A 24,744-nucleotide genomic window follows, 5' to 3' on the forward strand; every position below is an offset into this window, starting at 1 on the left:
TTGATATCAAATGTGATATAAAAACCTTTTGAGTACTTGGTGAATATCATTGATATTCTGGGAGACCAATACTCTTGATATCGGATGTGATATCAAACCTTATTTTGAGTACTTGGTGAATATCACCGATATTCTGGGAGACCAATACTCTTGATATCAGATGTTATATAAAACCTTATTTTGAGTACTTGGTGAATATCATTGATATTTTGGGAGACCGATACTCTTGATATCAGATGTCATATCAAACCTTAATTTGAGTACTTGATGAATATCATTGATATTTTGGGAAACCAATACTCTTGATATCAGATGTCATATCAAAACCTTTTTGAGTACTTGGTGAATATCATTTCTGGGAGACCAATACTCATGATACCAAATGCGAAATCGAATGGTGGATATATTTTGATCATATATATCCTAAAAATTTGTCATTCCTAATATTACCAATGGTGTGATATTTATCTTATGTTTATCCTCCCTAGCTAAGAGGTGTTGTTGATGTTTGATAGGCTTCTATCAGATAAATAAATAAATAAATAAATAAATAAATAAATAAATAAATATATATATATATATAAAATTTGATTAACAAATAGACATGACATCAAGGGACATGTCTATTTATGGCTTATACTCAATATAAATGCAAGTGATTGTTGCATTTGGAAAACACGTACCAAATACAATGGAAGTGCTTATTACATCTGCAACAGTCCGAGAAAAACAATACTTGACATTTCAAAATAGGGTGAAGTCCTCAAAATTGTCCACCAAATTGAGGTAACGCCTCTATTCTTTAAATTCTTTGGGTACAAACTTGGGATATCCTTGTTCCAAGAGACAAGCTATGAAATCCGAGGATGTACGTTGGAAGTTGTACAATGAGCATTTTCAGAACTAAAGAAAAGGTTATGTTCAACACTAGTATTAGAACCTCCAAACATCCAGCCTTTTGCAATTGAGATAAATGTTTCATACTATAGAAAGTGATAACTATGGGTAGAACTAGAAAGTGATTAGTTTCTTTGAAAAGACCACAAGATATAATTGACTGAAATTAAATCAACCAACTTCTTAATCATATTTGAAAACCTCTTCTTTATTGCTACACCAAATCTCCCAGCCATTTGGAAAGATCTAGGTTTTTAACCAAAAAAATCATGGCATGAAAATATGCTATCATTGTGGATCCAGCGACCCATCAATCAAACTATCACTTGCAAACAAAGAGGTGACTACATGTTTGTCTAGTAAACTTTTGTGATTTTATTGCCGAACTCTTTTATGCCAGCTTTATGTTTATGCTTGATGATTACTAACATTATTTTCTAGATTATTGGATATTGTTTTCATACTTAGTTGATTATACGATGAGACTATTTTGGTACGAGTTATTTCATGTATGCATGATTATACTTTGATGATGCTGATTTACAGTGATTTCAGTTATTTAACGATGTTAGATGGATTATTTATACGTGTTTTTTTATGGATACTTACCCCATATTGCATGTGTATGGTGTGTGTGTGTGTTTTTTTTATGTATGATGTTTTTGATGTGGTTAAGGAAGAGAGTCGTAATCACTTGCTAGTTGGGATCTATACGATGCACCACTTCTTGCCATTTCCTGTTAGTTTAAAATATGTGTTTGTACATGCACGAATTTTATGTAGATTGTAGGTATCGGGTATTGACTTTCCTGAATTGCTAGGATGAGCGTACCCTATTGCAATATTTCAATGGTAAGAGAAGGGAGATAAATTTTTGAGTCCAAATCCTATCCTTAAAACTAATTGTCGTAGAAAATTAGGACAAGTATCTGAGATGATTACCCTTTCAAATTCGTCATATGACGTAAATTCGTGATTTTAACCCTTGAGTTTGATCTTGTATGTGGTATTTTATGATGGTTTTTCATATTTCATCTTGTAGGTCTTTGGTGATTTTTCTGTTAATTAAGTCAAATTAAAAGATTAATTAATGATTTAATTTAATGAAAAATAATTAAGATAATTTCAATATTTAATTACATTTAATTAATTGGAAAATTAATTAAATAAAAAGAATTAAATTTAAACAAAAAATTATAGTTCTAATTTGAGAGCATAATAATAATAATATAATTTAATAATAAGATATTTATGAGATCATTTTTAAATAAATGTTAAATATTATTATTACTTAAGAAATATTTTATCAAAAAAATGTTTCGAAAATTAATTAAAGAAAATAAAGATAAATTAATTTATTAAAGATATTTTAAATTGTAAAAAGCGTGCATGAATATTCAAAAAGTAAATAAAGAGTTACAAGATTGTAATCAACGAGTTCCTTTGTGTGATTGCACAATCAGTGCTCTGAATTTAAGGGAGAACTCCATATCAGAGATTGAGAATTCATTTCGCAAAAATAAGGATTTTTGGATTTTCAGAGAGAAGGTTTTGAAAGAATTCTCTCACAATCTTCGGGTGGTTGTGTATTAGCATCAAATTCGAGTAGAATCTTGTGCTTTATTCGCATAATGAATTATGTTATTCGATGTTTTTATCTACATCGTGTTTGTTGAATCTATTTTCCAAAATTTGTTTATGATGAATCTTTCATTGTGATTTACTGGTATTTCATATCGAATTTCTATTTGTATTGAAAAGAAATTATCGTTCTATAAATTGAATAGTTATTTTAATCAGAATTAGTTTTCAAAAGAAATCAAATTTTGACTGGTTTATCTGGGTTTCCCTAAATTCGCAATGTGTGTGTGTGTGTGTGTGTGTGTGTGTAATGGATTTATGAGAATGTGATTTTGTTTGTTTATAAATTTAAAAAAAAAAAATTGAATTGATATTATTATGGGGGGGGGGGGGGGGCAGTTTCAAATTAAAATATATATAATATAATAAATGGGTGGGGGTGGGGCCACCAAACCCCACATCCCCAACCCTCCAATGCGGTCTTTAAAAGGTCTGAGTGTGCGCAGATGTACTACTGCACGTAGCAGCAATATTAATACTACTGCCTGCGGCAACAATCATGTCTGCGGCTACACGACACAGATAAGCAGGCGAGCCATAAACATGTTTTCATATATTTTTAAAAATTGTTTAAATTTTTTTAGGTTTTTTTATAAAATCTTATTATTAATTATTAATTAATTTTATTAATAAGTTTTATTATTTTAGAGTAATAGTTTATTTATATAGTTGTTTCAAATAATTATTAATTGAATTTAATTAATTTAGTTTAATTAAGTTTTTGATTAAGAAAAATAGGTTTTGAAGGGTGCTTGAAATCCTGTACACAGCTTTAGATATTCAGTAAGCACAGAGATAAAATTACAACAAAGTAAAGAGGAGCTGGTCACCTCCCAAAAAGGGGTAACTGTGGTGATAGAAAAGCCTATCACCAGGGACAACAAAATAACCAACTAGGAAGCAAAGATCCAAACAGAAGGATCTGCCTCCAAAAAACTAGGCACAACAAGAGAGCTCAGGATACACCCTTTGATTTAGAGTTTCCCTTGCTCGACTGAAGATTCATTTCTAAAGGAGGAGCATAGGGCTTTGTTTTCTTTATTTTTACTGCAGTCCAACCATTCTCCACCTTAGTTGCCTCACTAATCCAATCCCCAGAAGAAACTGAAGAGTGGAAGCCAATGGGAGCAGGAGCAACAACAAACTCTCTAGGAGAGTCTGTAGAAGGATGGCCTCCCATAGGATCATGAAGATCAACTGAGATCGGGATAGGAGTAGGAGAGGGAGGCTTTCCTTAGCAATCACTGGCACTGAATCGTCAACAGGGGGAGAGGACCTGATGTGCTTAGCAACCACAGGCTCTGGGATGTCAACAACATGGGGCAAGCTAGAATCATCCGCAACCTCCAAGGAACCTTCCGAGGACACATCCGAGGACTTAAACACCATGTAGTGCTTGAGAGATGCTCCAGACCACCAGGAAGGTGGAAGCCTTGGTTTAGTGTTCCCAATAGCACAACGAGCAGCAATGTGACTTGGCTTATGACATTTTCTGCAGTGGAAGGGAACAACTTCCTAATCCAACGTTTGGGTCTAGGAGCCCCGCAAAGAGTCCAAACAAATCTCTTTTGGAAGGCCCTTTGAGACATCCATCTCAACAATAATTTGTGCACATGTCGAATGGAGAATATCAGAAGTGGTTGAGTCCACATATAACAAATCTTCGAGAGAGTCCCCGATAGTTTCCAAAACAGAGTTTATCTAGAGATGCATCGGGAGGTTCGGGAGCCGGACCCAGATAGGAACCTTATTAAAGGATTTAGTAAGTGGATCGAAATCTATATGCCATGATTTGGCCATAAGTGGGTATTTGTCTTGCCATGAAAAACTGTTGTGACACAAAATGGTCTTCCTATCCTTAGCACTTTCAAACTTTACAATGAAAAAACCTCTGGCATTTGGAAATATTTGGACACCATGGTCTAAAATTGGTTCCCATAGCTTGGAGATCAACTAAAGAGGGCCAAAAACCTCGAAAACGAAAGATGGCAGTGAGGGAAGAGAACTCCTTTGCCGTATTGAGAATATCATCAATTGTCTCATTGTCTAAAAGGACCTGAACAAGTTTGGAGAGACTTATAGGGATAGCTGCATGGGGACGAGGAGGCCCAGAACCAGCACGAATTGCACCATGAAGACCCGCTTCAAAGGTGGTTAGATCGGCATAAGAGACAACCTTACCCCTTGAAGGCACAAGAGACCCAACAACACTTGGAAGAGCCGCTGAAGTGTAATGTCCCCGTTTTTTTTGGAAGAGTTAAATTATTTATAAAGTTATCAATAAAAATATATTACAAGATAACTTTATATTTAATTAACTCGATAAAGTGATAATCTTCTAGAGGTTGCTGGAAGAGGTGATGAATAAATAAAAAGGAGGTCGACCTATCGAGAAAAAAATAAAATAAATAGGCATTGAGGGCTCATTGCCTATCATCGAGATTTATTATTTATTTTTGCTTATGTGCGTTGGGGAGCCTAGGGTTTCTGCAAATAGTCACAATTGGCCATTGAGAACAAAAACTCTCAATTGGTACGCAATTTTGAGGGTGTGAAAGATCACCTGAATTATTGCAGCTGTGGGAAGGATATTTCAGTCCTTTCATTTGTGCTTAATTGCTAATTTGGAGTTTCCAGTGGAGTTGCACTTTCACCATATCATCTTTGGCATTCAGTCTCCACCATTTGATCAATCCAGGTTCTTCATTTCAATCTGTAGTTGCAACAAGTTCTCAATTGTATACAACCAGTTAGGGTTTCTCTGTAATGTGCTATGTCATAATGTTTTGGTGCTGAAATTTGCCATATCATTTGTAAAAACATTTGGTTTTCATTGAATGATACATTGGCACTATTATTTCTTTTATTCCAACAATATATTTTAGCAGTGTATTAAATTTAGGGTTTTGTTTAGTGGCCTATTGCTACGGGTCATTACACGAAGGAGCGCCTGCAGGAGACGAGCAAACCCTACCATCCCCCGAGGTTGACATTGTAGGCGAGAGCGCACCGAACCTGTATAGGGATAGAAGAGAGCGAAGATGTTGAAGAGCGCACACATTCGAGACAACATGTTTTTGATCTTCAGGCGATGTGTGCCCAGACGTGTGAGTAGGGTTAGAAACGATGACAGGAGGCATGGCAGAGCCGCTCAATATTTCACAAGTTATATTTAGTTTAATTAAGTTTTTAATTAATAATAAATATTATTTAATAACACTTTAGTTTTTTATGAATACTATTTTTTTATAATTTTGATTGTTAATAAAATCGTAGTAATTTTAAATAATAATTAATAATAATTATTTTAATAATTTATATGGAGAATTAATTTTGAAGTCATCTTATGATATTTAATTATAATCTTTGTAATCTCATAAGAGAAGGGTAATTGTGCAATATGTTCAAATACAAGAATGGGTTAAGTTGTAAGGGTAAAATGTAAATCTTATCTACTCGAAAACTTACATTGAAACAAAAACTTAAACCTTACTGTAAACTTAGATTGTGTCTTCAAAATCAAACAAAACTATGAAACTACACTGTTAATTGTATGTTGTCTTATGTTTTGAGTTTGAGTTGACTAGAGTGTTGACTAGTCTTAGGATGTTTACCAGAGGCTCGAGAGTTCTGTTTTTGTGATGTCATGATGATGATTTGATCTCGATATTTTATATTCAACCATGGTAATGTGTCTTGTATGCTCTATGAGGAGTTTTGATCTACTGATTGTTATTGCTTTCCAATGTTCTTGTGTGAAACTAAGATGAATGGTGTGACCTATTTGACTTAATCTTTGAGTCTTCGATCAATTATTTTTTGGATGCTTTCTAGTTGCTTGTAAAGGACTGAGGTGTTATTGTGAATTGTCTTTTGATGCTTTCTAGTCACTTGTATAGGGCTGAGGTGAAAACCATGATTCTTTGATTTGTACTTTTATGAGCCTAGGGTAGGTAATTTGCATGTTAAGTTGGGAAGTGGCTTGCAATGGAGGCCGAAGCCCTAAAGAGGCTGACGAGTAACCCATTGTAAGTAGTTAATAATTGAAAACACTACACTAAATGAGAGTAAAATGAACCTAATAAGAGTCTTTGTCTTTCCTTGCCCATGCCTTGAGTGCTAGTACAAACTAGGATGGGAGTAGAGAGGACGCTTGGTTGCGACCATGCTTTGTTAGTACGGAAGGATATTAGTGCCACATTGAGTCACTAAGGGGCCGGAGGATTAAAAGACTAGTTGGGTAACCCTAGAGTTGGCTCATGCAATGACACTTGCCCACTAGCAGTATAGATTTCCTACGTGTCTTTGTTTGCCTTTGGGTTTAGATGTTGTTTTATCTTGGAACCTTTGAGTTAGATTATTTTTAGGGTTTTTCTTGACCTAGAGATTACTTTTGATTTTTGAGATTGATATTATGTTTGGGACTTGAGACTATCTCCTCAACGCGGTGGGAGTGGACCTTTTTGGGTTACCACGAGGTCGGGTGGTAGTGCCTTTTACTTTTACCATTGAGATGCATCCGTTGATGCCGTGGCTAGAGTTCCTTGTTTTACATTTCCTTTCATTCTATCTTGTATATTATGATGGATGGTTATATCTATTTGATGGATGATTTTACTTACTGTATTGTATCTTGTTTCATGGATCTGAAAGGGATGATGTAATCTATTTTATATGATGTATATTCTTTCAGCTTTTCATACCCTGTGACATGTATAGTGGATGATTGTGCATTTTGATTATTGCCAAGTGGCATTCAGAACAAATGTATATTATTTAAATGGATTTGAAGTTGTAGTTATTCTTTCATGTGGATGTGTTATTTATTGGACTTAGTATTATTTAAATTTAAATGTGACTCAACGTCTTGGGATCCTTAATGAATGTAATTTGTTATGTTTTTGATTAAAGAAAATAGGTTTTGAAGGGAGCTTGAAACTCTTCACAAATCATAAAATTTTCAATGAAGCCCAAACCATACAAAACTACCCAAATGTGAAATAGGTCACCCAACAAAACATAGTGACCAGGGTGGCATTGCAGATAATATGATACTCATTAGCCACACAAACAAGTTTTGAATGGGCACCTGAAGCGCCATGGTAAAAAGAGGAATAGACAGTAAGTCCCTTACCATGTCAAACATCAAAGAAACAACAGGCCAAAAGAGCTAGGAAAAACAAAGAAAATGGGCAACCACAACTCAAGCTTTCCATTTCGGTCCCAACTTTTGAGAACGTAAAGCCATATCAAAACTAGTGGAGGGTTTGACCTTTTTTCCCTTAATTGTGGTCCATCCATCTTCCACCAAACCAATTGCCTTTTGCCAAGCAAAGTCAAGAACACCACAACCGTCCCCTAAAACCCCCACAACTAGGGAACAGATCGTAGCAAAAGAACAATCAATGTAATTTTTTATATTTGCTTATGTTTGATTGTATGTTATTGCTTTCACTCTTTTATTATTGCTATTATATTGTTTCTTAAAAAAAAATGTTTGGGCAAACGTAGTAAAATTTTAGGTTAGTTCTTTTGGATCCCTTGGCGGGGCGTTACAAATTGTGTGTCTTGTGTTAATGCAACTATATGCCATCGATTAATTGTGTGACTTTTGTTAATAGAACTATGACAGGGGAGGGAAAGGATGTAGATTGGGTGCCCTAAATAAAACATTTAGTTGAATCGATTCACAATTCAAGAATAATATTCTTTAAATTGGAGGTCATTCACCTCCTCGGGTTAAAATTAATTCAATCAAGAAGAAATAAAAAGTAAGGATATCAAACAAATCTATCATGCTTACTAAGTAATCTAATTGTTGAAACAAATGTAGAGATAATTGATCCTTATAATATTCCAATTTTATGTTGAACATGTTGTAGATAGTGATTTGTGCCCTTACTAGATAGAGGTCCCCTATTTAGGAAAGGGAGACCCCTCCTACAAACTCAAATTGACTTTTCCAATTCACTTCTCTAACTAAAATGAAAAGAACATTCTAAACTAATTAGGTAAGTGTCTTACAAACTTATAGTCAATCAAAGACTATAACTATTGTCCCATATACAACTTCAATGTATTAGAAAACTACTTGGCTAATCATTTATTTTATATTCTTCATGCACTCTTGATTATTGTCCCATTTTTCTTTTTAACATGTAAAATTCTCTTGGTACACTATTTCTTTTATCGAAATAAAGTTACAATCTATTCAAATATTTCAAGTTAAATACTATTTTAAATTTTTTTATTAAATAATAAGTAATATTTTCCCTTTTTGGCAAAGAGACTACAATACAATGGTAAATTGTGAGCATCTTATCTAAGAGGTCGGGGGTTCAATTCTACTTGAACTTAATCAATAATAATAATAATTAATCACAACACACTAATAATTAGTTTTGGCTTTAGCGTCTAATCGATAAAAAAAGAACAAAAAAATATTTTGAACCCATTGGGTAAGTGTTTATAACCCACAATATATTAGAAGTTGGCATTATTGTACAATATAAATATTTAATATTTTACAAGACAAGAGGCTACAACATAACAGTAAAATTGTAAGGCTCTTATTTAGAAGATCTTGGGTTCAAGTCTACTTGAGCTAAAGAAATCATAATAATTAATCACACACATAATAATAATTAATTTTGACTTTAACCTCTTATCGATAATTTTTTTTGAAAGATAAATATTTGACTAATTGTATACTTGACATTCTCCATGTACACTTTGATTCATCTTACACATTTTGTTTTTGATTAAGGAAAATAGGTTTTGAAGGGTGCCTGAAACCCTATACACAGCTTTAGATATTCAATAAGCACAGAGACAAAATTACAAGAGACCAAAAAGGAGTTGGTCACCCCTCAAAAAGGGGTAACCATGGTGATAGAAAAGCCTATCAGCAGCCAAAACAACATAACCAACTAGGAAGCAAAGATTCGAACAGAAGGATCTGCCTCCAAAAAACCAAGCACAACAAGGGAGCTCATGATACACCTTTTGATTTTGAGTCTCCCTTGCTCGATCAAAGATTCATTTCTAAAGGAGGAACATAGGGCTTAGTTTTCTTTATTTTTATCGCAATCCAACTATCCTCCACCTTAGCTACCTCACTAATCCAATCCCCAGAAGAAACTGAAGAGTGTAAGCCAGGGGGAGCATGAGCAACAACAAACTCCCTAGGAGAATCTGTGGAAGGATGGCCTCCCATAGGAGCATGAAGATCAGCCAAGACAAGGACAGGGGCAGAGATAGGAACCTTATTAAAGGATTCAGTAAGTGGATCGAAATCCATATGCCATGGTTTGGCCATAAGTGGGTATCTGTCTTGCCATGAAAAACTGTTATGACACAAAATGGTCTTCCTGTCCTTAGCACTTTCAAACTTTACAATGAAAAATCCTCTACCATTTGGCAATATCTGGACACCATGGTCTAAAATTGGTTCCCATAGCTTGGAGATTAGCTAGAGAGGGCCAAAAACCTTGAAAACGAAAGATGGCAGCAAGGGAAGAGAACTCCTCTACCGTATTGAGAATATGATCAACCGTTTCATTGTTTGAAAGGACTTTAGCAGGGTTGGAGACACTTACAGGGATAGTTTCACGGGGACAAGGAGGCCCAGAACCAACATGAGCTGCACCATGAAGACCCACTTCAAAGGCGGCCACGTCGGCATAAGAGGCATCCCTACCCCATGAAGGTGCAGGAGTAGCCAACCCAGAAGACCCAGCAGCACCTGGAAGCGCTGCCGAAGGAGCGCTGACAGGAGGCGGGCAAACCCTACCTTTCCCCAAGGTCGACACAACAACGATCGGGGACAGAAGAGGGTGAAGTAGCTCAGGAGCTCGCGCATCAGAGACATCATGTTTTTGAAATTTTGGCAATGTGCGCCCTGACTTGTGAACAGGGGTGGAACCGGCACGGGAGGCATCGTTAGTGTATCTTACACATTTTGTTGCATAATATTCCAATTTTAATTGTTCTTCTAGCTAAGTTTTTAATTATTATTTTTTATTTTTTAAAATTTCTTTATCTTTATCTTTTTATGCTAATATTTGCATGCTTATATTCTTTACAATTGTTGATATACAAGTTAGTACTTGCTCATCCCTGCTTGTAGTATAAAGTTGATTTAATATTGTTTATTTTTATCATTGTGAGATAATGAAATATTGGTTTATGATATTCCTTTCTAGATCTTCTTATAATCTTTTATTTTTAATGGGTAAGAGATCGAAGCCAAGATTCGTTATTAGTATGTGATGTGATTAATTATTATTATTTATTAAGCTTGGGTAGAGTCGAACCCAAGATCTATCTAATAAGAGGCTCACAATTTACCATTCTGTTGTTGGTTCTTGCCTAGATCTTCTTATAAGCTTGCTTCATTGTATTTTTATTTATACTTTTAATTTATTATTAAGTTAAAAACATGTTTTGAAGGGACTCAAAACTCTATATAACGTAGGTTTTTGGGGGACTTGAAACCCACATCTAAAGATATAAAAAATAGTCACTAAATGAAACATAACAAGACGAGGCAAAAAATAGCCAAGAGCAAAACCAGAAAGCTTCCACTACCAAAATGAAACGTTACAAAGCAAAAAATAATATATCCATGAGAAACCAACAGGTGACCAAATACAAACAACCCTCAAAGGAAAAAATCTCATGTAGTCCAAAAAGTGTTGGCATACAAAGGTCCAAGTGCCCATAGGGAATAAAATAATAGGTTCCCCATCCTGCTGATGTTGTAGCTTTAGTTGGATTGATTTGATCTAGACTCGATCCCCTATGGTTATTGTTTAAACATTATTGCATTTAATTAATGGTCAATTAGACACACACACACACACACACACATGTATATGTATGTATATGTATATATGTTTGTGTATATATGTATATGTATATGTATGTATGTATATATATACATAGATATGTACACACACATATATAACATCCCATTCAGGAACCCAAGAGAAATCAACCTACTATGTTACAATGTATTATCAAATATTTTTTTTAGAAGTTTGTACAACACAAGATAACAATGTGGAAGCAATATATACATACGCATCAAGTACACATTTAAGCAATTACAAATATAGTTTCCATTCCTCAAGGGTTCCTTCATGTTGAGTCACATTTAAGAAAGTTTTATTAATTAAATTAAATCTTAAGCACAATGTCTACAGTCATAAATGAATAACAAAACATAATCTCATAAGAAGAAACATAAAAGCAACTGATACGATAAATAACATCTAGATAACAACATCCACTACACATATTGTAGGGTATGCAATAATAAATACAAGTACATCAAAATAAAATACTACATCCCGTAGGATCACATGATACATGATACATATATAGATCAATTGAATATAATTCTCCAAGATAAGAATGAGAATGATAAAGGTATGACCACATCAACGAACAACCCAAATGGTAAAAAGTCACGACCTCTGGACGGTGTGGTTACCTAATTAGGCTCCCACTCCCACCGTGTAGGAGAGATAATATATGATCCACATACAAATATCAAATCATAAAATCAATCCTAGACAGGGAATTTTAATAGCCAAATCTACCTCAAGGGTACATAAACTATTGATAAAGAAAGATAACCAAAGTCAAATGGACACTCAACCAATTCCAACACCATATACCAAAGTCAACAACAGATACCAATTATAAATCAAGTATTGAAACTAAAGAGATACAAGACTAAAAGAATAACCATTTCCAAAGAAAGTGTCAAATTTCAAAAGCACATCAACTAACAAATAACAAATGTAATTAAAAAGACTAAATCCCCAATCAATAAATTAAACAATAAATACACCACCTACGAATAACTGAAACTCGTCAATAAAAGTCAATTGTCAACAATAAATGACATTGAACTAATATGTAACAACCCACAATAAAGACATGCAACAAGTACACCACTAGAGGAAAATATAAAAAAAACACGAAGGAGACTCAGGCTACATGCTGGGAAGTGTCATCACATGGTCAAACTACTTGAGTTACCTTGGACTGGTCTCTTAGTAGACCCTCGACCCTCAATTGTTGAGTTACCCTGGACTAGTCACTTTGAACCCTATACTGTCAATGTGACGCATGCTGAACTAGAATACCCTCTCATGAAAACAAAAACAAAGTCATACCTGTCACTAGGTATCATCCCATTCTTATCCTTAGCCTATACAAGCACTCAAGGCTTGGGTGAAACAATATCTCTAACTTATCTTTTTTAGTATTTTTTAATATTTTAATTACTATGCTGTCACTTATTTCATAACTTACAATGAGTTATCCTGACAACCACTTTTGTCCCCGACCCCCATTGCAAGCCACTCCCATAAGATGCACCCAGACTACTTTTCCAAAACTAACAAACCACAATTGTGTCCCATACAACAAAATAATAATAATCAAATTCATTTGCATAACAAGAAACCCAAAAATATAAGTTCGTTATCAAAAGCCAAGTCCATAAATACTCATTACATAAATCTCAATTTTGAATCTTAAAGTACATCATGACATTCAGTCAAATAATCATAAAGGAAATCTCAAAAGCCTCTGGTGCACATCCTAGTTGGCTAGCTAAACACTAAACAATTCACATAAAACCATCATGAAATAAATATCACAAGATTTTAAATAAAATATAAAGAGACATAGTTTCAACCATATGATTTAATTCCATATTTTTTTAATTGTTTAGCTTGGCCATAAATATGTGTTTATCAATAAAGTAAAAATGCACATATTCATATAAATTATATCGTTTATATACTTATTTAATTAATAAGTATATAAATGTCAAATCTATTTGTGCATATTAAATATCATAAAATATTATTAATTTAAATAATCTTAAATAATATCATGAGATTAAATATTAATATTGATTTTATTTCTAAGATATTAATATGACTTCTATTTAAGCCCAAAATTAACATTTACTTTCCCTTTAATTTATAAGACAACTAGAGATAACTCAAACTTGAAATTATAAATTTAATTAAATTATTTATGAAATTTCTCATAAAATCAAATAATTATAATTACGTGATTACAAAGTGAACTCCACTTCAACTTCTCTTAAAATTATATCAAAATCACAAATATTTATTTATTAACTTCCTAATTGTATTAATAAATATATAATCACTTATATGTAACTTATATCTTCCCAACCTTCATTTGTTATGTCTTTATGTTCTTGTAAGTCTGGACCAAAACTTAAATCTTGATGGTTTGTGGTTTCTTGGGCTGTTTGCCCTCTTGTGGGGAACTTGGTCGTGTCCCTCTAGTTTGTCGGGTGGTTTTCCACAGTTGTTTTATGATCCTAATTGTTATATATTTCTTGTCCCTCTGTAAAAGGTTTCGGGTCCTTTCAAAACTTGTTTTTACTTAATCAAAACTAATAGTTTAATTAGATTTAGAAATCGCTAATATTAATATTCACTTTACAAATAAATGAGTAATATTTATTTAATTTTTGAAATTAATAAATAGTAACTTTTTCATTTTTTTTCTTTTGATTTTTTAATAATAAATCTAAAAATTTTATTTTATTTTTCTAGAATAATAATAAGCATGCAATTATAATTATCACACATCTATGATCTTTGAAAATATGCAAGAATACTATACTTAGCTTTTAAAAAATCTTGAATGTATCTATTCTTTTCTGAAAGATTTCCAACCAATAATTATGTTTAAATCTTAGGCAAATATACGTTTTTTTTGATAAATCTTTACAGAGAATTCTGTTGTAGGTTTTAAATAATTTCCTTCAAACTATAGCTAATAATAATCATTTTCCTCTAAAATTTAATATTGACTTTTCACTGGTTGCTCAGATATTGGTTTTCTAAATCAAATTTCAGCAACATAATCCTACAATTTACAATTGAGAGTTGTTTCCAAACAACGCACGAATCAAATTTTATTTCCTAATTGTAAATCATAATCATTCTACATATTTCATTCCATATATTTCAACAAATAAATTTCAGCAACATGGCAGTCATGAGGTAGACACATATTCCAAAATAATTTTTATAAAGGAGTTTTCAAACCCTACCTCAATCTGACAGCTGAAATTTTGGACAATTTGGTGAATACATGCAATTCAAATAATCTTAAATTTTCACCAATTCTTTAACTTTAATTCCCAAATTGTTTTCCCAAAACCCATATGTTCAAATAACCAAGAAAACCTCTAATTAAGAGTCCTAACCCTACTTAGGGTTTCTAACATATGATCTACAAAAATAATTAATTTTTAATCAAATATTAAACTAAATCAATTTATTAATTATTCTATGCACATTTCGTGCATCTTTTAATTAAAAGATTTTCTTTTCTTTTCTTTTTCTCTACTTAATTATTTATGCAAAGCACTTTTAAAAGTATATTTTTCAAAAATTAATAATAATAATTAAAGTATATTATTTAAATATAACTCTAATTTAATCATTATTAATTAAATAATTACAATGAATCAATATTAAATCTTTAGTATTTTATATTCTTTTATCCCTTTTTTCAAATTAAACTTTTAAATTAAAGCACATATTTAATTAATTTCCAATTAATTAAATATCATCATATTTTATATTTTCATTTTAATCAAATTAATATTTAATGTTTCTAATAACATAAGATTAATCCAAAAGTCATAATAAAATCATTTATCAAGCAAATCACAAAGCCAAACTCGCATAAAAACAACATAAGCAAAATTGATTGAAGTCAAAATTAAACAACACACACAAAGAAAAACTCACAGGTTTCAAAAAGGGTAGGGAAGTCAGATACATGTTCTCCTTTTTAGGACAAGTAATTAGACTTTGGTTGTGATTGAACCTGAACATTATCTCCCCATTCTTACCATTGAGTTATTGCGATAGGGCACACTCATCTTGGCAATTCAAGAAAGTCGATGCTCGATACCTGCAACTTGCGTAAAAGATGAGTGCATGTATATCTAAGCTAGATAAGGAATGGAAGGGAGCAGTACATCATGTAGGTCCCGACTAGTAGGAGACTACGACTCCCTCCCCTAACCACATCAGACACGTCAGACATAAATATATAACAAACACACGCAAGGATGAGGTAAGTACCATAAATAAATCATGAATATATATAACGTTCTACATGGTTCAACATAGTATTTTACTTTCCAAAGCATTGGTAATTCAACGTAGGTAAAGAAATAACCAAACTCATAAATCATTGCTAGCATTAGATATGTGTGGACTATGCAGTGTTAGACAAGTCTATATATAGAAGGAAACCGAAGCCAAAATAGTCACAAATAATATATGGGATCGATAATAATGAAATATATTTCTACAAGCATAAAATGACATTTGGAGATTTACAACTGATGCATTCAATAAGATGTCAGAACCAATTGGTCAAGGAAATGAGCAAACTATTTTTAATAGGCAACTGTCGTTTAGGCGAGGAGCTATCTTTTAACGTGACAACATTTCAAGACAAGTAACTAATTTTCATTAATCACTGATAGACTTTTGTTTTAATAACAATGACATATATCATAGTTGCCGTTGAGAGTATGTTATTGGGATTTGGCTCTTACGAATCTTATTAATTTATCGGGCTAGCACCTAGACATCACCCACTAAGAAGACAACTTTGAGACGAAATATTTTTGTCTTTTCCTAATCTTGTCTTCATTATCTTATAAAGAAATATTTGTATAGCTATACTTTATTCAATACTTTCATCATATTTTTGGTTTTATTATGTAGCCCATGATTTAATAGTGCCTTAGCCATGTACCAAAATAATTGAATTCAAATGCTGAAGGTGATTGTATTCAAACACTATCAAAGTGAATGTATTTGAACACTCTCAAGATGAATAGGAAATAGTATGAAGGAAGATAGACTTGGCGGGATTGAAACCCAAGGCAATTCTAAGGTGATAAATATATTGAACCCACCAATCACATTTGAGGGAGTATAAAAGGTATAATAAATTCTATTTGTTCACATTATTTTATGAGATTCCTTCATAAGGCTTATATATATTATAAATATAAAATATTGTTATAAAATATAGATTAAAAAATATATATTCAAAGTATATAATTAAATTAGATATGTATCCATATAATAGTGGAACGATCTCATATTATTATGCATACTTTTTGTGCATTATATCAGTCTCTCTCTTATTTGTATTTTTTATATGTACTATAAGAGCTATTTTCCTTGATCTTTTCCTTTGAGAATGTTCTTGTAGGAAGAGGGAGATTGATATCAAATTCAGAGGGAGTCTGATACTTAATCAAAGACAACTTTGGATGAGGAGCTTTGAATAGTTATATTCAGAGGGAGACTAAAAATCTATGTGTGTGATTGCTTAATTTTGATGGGCCTAACCCCTGTGTACATCATGAGGAGGTGATGACTTCCAAATGATTATCACTTGTATCTATACAAGTTATTGAAAAGTGATGATCTTTCAATAACTTAACCTTCTATTGTAATAAACAATTTTAATGATGTTTGAAATATATAATAATAGACAAACTTGCATAGTGGACATCTTTTGATGTCTAAGAAAATCATGATAGATGATATCTTACATGGAGGATTAAGTTCCTTAAATAGACCACAACCTTCTATTATGATGGACACCTTATGATGTCTAGGCAGATCACAATAGAAGATCATGGTGGATTAAGTTCCTTATATAGACCATTGTTGGTTCATATGGTAAGTATTATGAGAATGCGTGTGCACATATCTTATGAATATTTTTGATATGCTATGCAAATTGATATTTTGGAAGGCAATAGTCATGATATAAAAATGTTGAATATCTCTTGATCAAAGATATATTACATTGAGGTAATATATGATCACGTGTTTATCCTCCCTAGCTAAGAGGAAGTGTTGATGTTGTTGCTTTATATTAATTTGATGTTAGATTCGATCCCCTATGGTTATTGTTTAAATATTATTTCATCTAATTAATTGTCAATAAGACACAGACACAGACACAGTCACACACACACACACACACACACACACACACACACCCATATTTGTGTGTGTGTGTGTGTGTGTGTGCAGTTGTTAATAATGTCTAATGACAATTAACTTACAATAATAAAATTGATTAACGTAGAGACACATCTCTTCTCATCCTATTTATATACACTTGGATTTGCATTTGAACAACACATATACTGAAAAAGGTAGCGAAAAACATTTGTAGCGATCTAAGAAATTCAACACATCTATCACTAGGATTTCCCTTTGAATTAACAAGGACACCATCACACCCATCAGGAGGGACAAATCTAGCATAATGAACATGCATCATATTAGAAACACTAGTAATCTCAGAAGGACCCAAAATAGAAACACCAGTGAAAGGGACAACACCATCGACAACATCCACAAAAGATATATCAGAAACAATCTCAAGAACCATGAGAGTAGAACACACAAACCTCTCAACTTGTTCCTTTCAACCATCGATGGAAATATTGTGTCCAACCATATAAGAGTTCTTAAATACTGTGTAATCTTGAGAAGAGGCGACTATCCACCATGAATATGGATTCTTTGATTTAACTTTCTCTAAGTCACATCTAGCTCCAACATGCCTAATTTTAACCATCTTCTACTTTTAAAGGGAATCCCCTCATATTCCAAAGGTTGAATCTAGGAAACCTTGAGAGTTGTGAGTTTATTATTTGCTGACCGCCCTATAAAGGCATCAATATCAGCCAAAATGAGAGCATAGGTGGAATGACGAATATCACAAGACTCCATATCCATCATAAATAATCTCTCAGTGCCCCACCTGCTTCCTGTAGGAGTGAGTCCACCCAAAGATGTAGTGGAAGGTAGGGAAGTCTAACCCAAATTGACATTTTACAGAAGGATTCAAACAAAGGGTTGAAATCCTCATGCCAAGGCTTCATCATCAAAGGGAATTGATTCTCTTAAGTGAAAAATGCCTACCAAAAATCATCTTTCTATCTGCCACATCTTCAAACTTGGAAATAAAGAAACCCTTGTCCAAACAGAAGATTTGAATCGAATCCAAAATGATGGGTTCCTAATTAGAGATTCAATCATGGAGCCTTGGGAGACTAGGCTAGAAACTCCTAAACTAATAAATAATCACAATAGAAGAAAGGTCAGAGATAACCCGATCAATCTCAAAAATTATCTCATCTTTTAGCTTAGTTGAAATAGATTGACAAACATTAAAATGGGCCTAGTCTCAAAACATTTTACCTTAGGATGAAGAATCAATCCCTCATCCTACCATTAGCTACACGATCGACATAAGATTCCCCAAGAACCCCAACAATAGTGTGAGCTACTTGAAGAACCCATGACCCTAAAGTGTCAATGACAAAAATAGAGAGATCATAAGCACTAGCCAATGAAGGCTCCACTAGAGAAGAGGAATGTTGGTCACCCAATCCCACGAGAGGGATGTAAACCTTCACTGCACTAACCAACGACAAATTAGCTAGATCAAAAACAAAAAAAAAAGGTGCCCCCAAGCCATTGCGAGATAACCCACATACCACAATATTATTCAAAGGCATTGATAGGAGACTAGCATGGGTTCCTATCAAGACTTGCGAGTCAGAGTCTTTCTTGATGTCCATTGTAATGCCCCACTAGGGAACCCTACTGAAATTAACCTATAAGGTTACAAAGCTTTCAGAGCATTTTTTTTTTTTGAAAGTTTAAACAATGTAAAGGCAACAAAGGGGAAGCAACAACTGAATACACATCACATACATTATAAATAATATAATAACAATTAAATCTCTCAAGGGTTCCATAATGTTGAATCACACACATAAGTTTATTAAGTTATATAATCATACAAGTCCATGACATAGATAAACCACATGCATAACATCTCATGAAAGAATATATAAAATACATATGCCACAAGGCATAACTAGAATGCATAATCATCCACTACACATGTTGTAGGGTATGAAATGCTAAAGGAATATACAACATGATATGACACAACATCCTCCAGGATCTCAAAAATACCAAATGTGCCAATATAAGAATACATCTAGTGAATAAAATAATAAGTCTCCAAATGATAAGAAAGAGTAGAACATCTGCAACAAGGTACATCCAACATTGGTGTCCTACCATCAGATCTTAATGGAAAAAGAATTACTACCACCTCACCTCATGGAACCTAAATGGTCCACTCCCATTGTGCTAAGGGGATAATATCAAGTCCCAAATGGATAACAATACACAAATCATAAGGAATCTAGGTAATGAAATCTTGAAAGATCTTTGTCACAAAGGTACAAAGTACAAAAAAGTAAACATCTAATTCTAGAGGGACCCAATAACACATAGGAAACCTATTATGTATATGGAAAAGTGTCTTCACATGAGCAATCTCTAAGGTTACCTTGACAGTCTCTTTGGACCCTGAGCCCCTAGTGGCTCTATGTAGTATAAAAAATCCTTTCATATAGACAATGAAACTAGCTATGCAAGGTTACTACCAAGCAACTTCTCCCACTCTCATCCTAGTTGTACTAGCACTCAAGGCATGGATAAGGAACGCTAACTCTTTTTAATTAATTTTTATCCCCATCCATGTAAATGTTTTCACTTATTAAGATAACTTACAATGAGTTACCCTGGCAACCACTTTAGGGATCCAGACCCCATTGCAAGCCACTTCCCATTAGACACACATATAATCTACCCTAAGCTCATAAAATAAGTGCAACTCATAAAGCCACAAAGCCACACACAATCCTATAAAAGCAACTGGAAATCACCATTGGTTCTTAGACCAAAATCATCATAATGAAACATCAAGAAAATGAAAGACACGAGCTTCATATAAAGAATTGATTTTCATAACAAAAAACATGTATACTCAACATAACATAAACACTAATGGTGTACTTTCCTAACTAGCCAACTATATGAGTTTCCCAAACCAACACGAGATAAAAGATATGAAAAACATAACAATCATTTAAAACATAAATGTTTTTCAGCCATTTAGTTTTCTATTTAACAACTCCCTAAAGTTTGTTTGAACATGAGTTGGTGTCTTCGTTCATGTAGGTTATTGTTGATCTAGTTGACTGAAATCAAGGTAAGGTATAAGCATTTTCAAATCAAAGTATTATCAGTTCTACCATACTAGTACTAACTAAGAGTACTAAGCTTTTTCAAGTTTATATATGTTCAGTTCCTATAATTCTCATTGACATTACAATTAATTTTTTTATTCTTATCCTTTGGACTATATATATATATAAATATATATATATATATAAAATTTCCAAAGTAATTGTAATAAAAGAAAACATTACACACACACACACACACACACACACACCCACACACCCACACCCACCCCATATGAATGATTTAAAAAAAAACCCTTTCAAATACTAAAAAAACACTAATAATCTTTGAAATTAATAAAATTATTATTATATTTCATATATAATAGTACTTTTTCAAATATTATTACTAATTTAAAAAAAATAATATTTAAATCTAATAAAGTTAAATTTAAACTAAATAATAGTTAAATTTAATAAGGCAAGAGCCTATAACACAATGGTAAATTGTGAGCCTTTTAATTGGGAGGTCTTGGGTTCAAATCTACTCAAGTTTAACTAATAATTGAAATAGTTAAACACAACAAATAATAATAAAAAACTTTGGTTTGGGCCTCTTATCGATAAAAGAAAAGAAGTTAAATTTAATAAATTAAATAATACTTAATTTTTTTTGATCGGTTAACGGTCGAAGCCTTTATATTGTATTAGATAAAATAAAAGTTACATTGAGCTCCATGCAAACCAGCACTAGGAAATAACAAAGCAAGAAAACCTCTAGTCTTGCTTGGGACCGAAGTCCTATATTATACAGATTTTCAAAGGGGCATACCCCAATATACTTAATATTTATTAGATTTTACTTTTTCTATTTAAACTGCTCTTGTTTGACCAGAGAGATTGTCACTGCATCAATCAATTTCTAACAAAAATTGCCGATTCACACTATTGCCAAATGTACCTCCTGAGATAATGTTTCAAAACTTGCCTACAGAACAAAGAAGATTTTCTTTCCACAAGATGTAAGTAATATTAGTTCAGAAGAGAGTATGATAAAGATGAAATAGAGTTAAGAAACCTTCTTTATAACAAACTTTAACACTTTAAAAAAAATAAAATCTATACATTCTTGAGAGTTGTTAAAGTTCTAGTTAATTTCCATTTGTCTAATTTAGTTTTAATGTTCTTTGGTAATTTGTACTTTGACAATATTGATATGCAAATAAGCCTAGCTTACAGAGCTGAGGAGGTTTAAGGAGTGATAAGATGTTTCCATAATATTTTATTGGTTACTTTAATTTCTTAGTGTGTTTCCATAGATGTTTCATTCAAATTTTATATATCTTAATCTAATTCCGATAGCTCTTGTCTAGATTGAGAGCATTAAGAAACAACTAGACAGAGTATTTTTCAAGATTCTACAGATATTGGAATCCAATTCTACCTTCATACTTTGAAATGGAAGTACTATTATCTTAAATGTTTTTATTTTTAAAATTGAAAAATCCCTTTTAATTATTATTTTAAAATTTTGTATTTAAATTTTTTTAAGAGTCTTGATTAATAACTAATAATTCTTCTCCATCTGCCCCTTTGTTTCCTAAATGGTTGGCTTTTTGATTTCCTTCTCTAAATATGTGTTGGATTTTGGTTTCCTCAAAGAGATAAAAAATCTTTAAAACTTCTTCTAATTTTGAATTTAATAGCCAATTAGGGGTGCTTCTTTTTCTTAAAGCGTTAAGAACAATATGAGAGTCTCCTCCAATAATGAGTCTTTTGATACCTAGATCGAAGCATAGACTGAGTCCTTCTTGGAGGGCTTCAAGTTCATCTAAATTATTCATCATGTTACCCATATATTTAGCTCTTTTGATAATCCATCTCCCTAAGTCCTTTTTTATTATACATCCTATCCCTAAAATCCCAGGATTACCTCTAGATGCCTCATCAAAGTTTAGTTTTGACCAAGCTAAGGGAGGAGGTTCCCATTTACATTTATCCCTTTCCTCTTGACTCCTTTTTTTGTACACTAATGGTGGGTTGATTAGATTATTCCAATTTCTTTTCATTGTACCATTCCAGTCTAAAAATGTCCCTTCTTCTTTTGGAGTCTTCCTTAGATGCGTATTTGTCATTTCTACTATACACACTTCTATTTTATTGAGTAGCATAGAGCTTGTCAATTCTTTTTCACAGAATACCCTTCTATTTCTATCTTTCTAGATTTCCCACAAAAGGATCGAGGGGCAAATATTCCAAAGTTTATTATAGATATTTTGAAAATTCTTAGAAGGCCAACTTTTCAGATTGCTCTTAAGGCTATTAAGTAATGGTGAAGACCAATTGAGCCTTAGTTTTAACCATTCCCAGAAGTCTTGAGAAAACTTGCACTGAAATAATAAGTGATCAATGGTTTCACTTTCTTTCTTACATAAAACACATTTAGATGGCCCTTTGAATCCTATTTTCCTGGGCCTCTCTGCTATCAAGTATCCTCTTGTGGAGTATAACCTAGAGGAAGAACCCTGCTTTGGGAGGGAAGTAGAGTCCCAACATAATTTTAAAGGTACATCTACCTTGTCCCATCTCTATGCTTGGATAATAAGATTGTAATCTTTTTTAACATTATATTTGCCATCTTTAGGGGCTCCCCATATCAGTTTATCTCTTCTTTCTATTTTATTCACTTTCCTCTCTTTAAAAATCTTTTCAAAAGCCTTATTTTCTATAGGGTCCAGATTTAAATCTTCTAGATTTTTCCACTTCCATATTTCTGAGCCATTTCCCTCTGTGAGATGTCTGTAATTGTTCACTTTATTCCCCCATAACTGTACTAATACAATTTTGACATTCTTTGAAATACCCAAGCTATCCAAGGGGGGATGTCCATCCCATGAATCTTCCCAGAACAGGGCTTCATCTCCCCTTCTTGTATCCCAAGTAATGTATTTACTTATTAGTGTTCTACATTTAGCAATGAAATGCCAACACACTGATCCTTTGGGTAAATGTTGCATCCTAAAGAGGGAAGTAGGATCAACTATATTTAAATATTTATTATATAGGATCTTAGCCCATTTTTTCTCTCTTTCATTGCAAATTCTCTATACCAACTTGGCACCTAATGCTTCATTTTGCCAATACAAATTTTTGATTCGTAAGCCTCCTAGTTCCTTGGGTTTGCTTATGTTTTCCCATTTTGTTAAAGTCAACTTCTTATGTTCCTCAGTATCATTCTAGAAGAAATTTTTGAGTTTTGCTTCTATTTTTTTGTTAGTAGTTTGGTTTAGGGGTAGGCAAGACAGTTGATATGTAAGAAGGGCAGAAATTACAACTTTAATCTTTGTTACTTTTCTCGCTTTTGTTAACCACTTTTCCTTCCAGCTTCCTATTTTCTTATCGATTCTTTCTAACATGTTGTTCCAACCTTTATTGTTGACTGAGCCTCTCTAGTTCTATACCAAGATATTTAGAAGGGAGTTTTCCTTTTTTGTAACCCATCAAATTACAGATCTGATCTTCTACTTCAGTTTTGGTGTTGAGGAAAGAATTTTTTGATTCCTCTAAGTTCACTTTTTGACCCGATGCTTCTGTGTATAGCTATATTACACTTTTAAAATTTTGAGCCTCTACCATTGTGCTTTCCCCTGGCAATATAGTGTCATCAATAAATTGTTGATGCATGGTGTTTGGGATATTGTCAGTTACTATTATTCCTTTAATATTTCCTGCAGTTTGAGCTTTTTTAATGTACCTCTTGAAAGCTTCTGCCATGATTATGAATGAAAAAGGAGACAACGGATCTCCTTGCCTAATACCTCTAGAGACGTTGAAGAAACCTTTAGGAGACTCGTTGATGAGAAGTGAGATTTTGGGAGATGAAATGCATTTGAAAATATAATTAATCCATTGATGGGAAAAACCAAAGGCTTTTAGTGTTTATCATAGGAATCTCCAATCCACCATGTGATATGCTTTTTGAATATCCAATTTCATAAACATACTAGCCTATTTGTTTTGGTTAGTTGAAT

The sequence above is a fragment of the Cupressus sempervirens genome, chromosome 7, assembly GCF_028749045.1.
Source record: "Cupressus sempervirens isolate cs-2001-9-10 chromosome 7, ASM2874904v1, whole genome shotgun sequence".
NCBI classification, from domain to species: domain Eukaryota; kingdom Viridiplantae; phylum Streptophyta; class Pinopsida; order Cupressales; family Cupressaceae; genus Cupressus; species Cupressus sempervirens.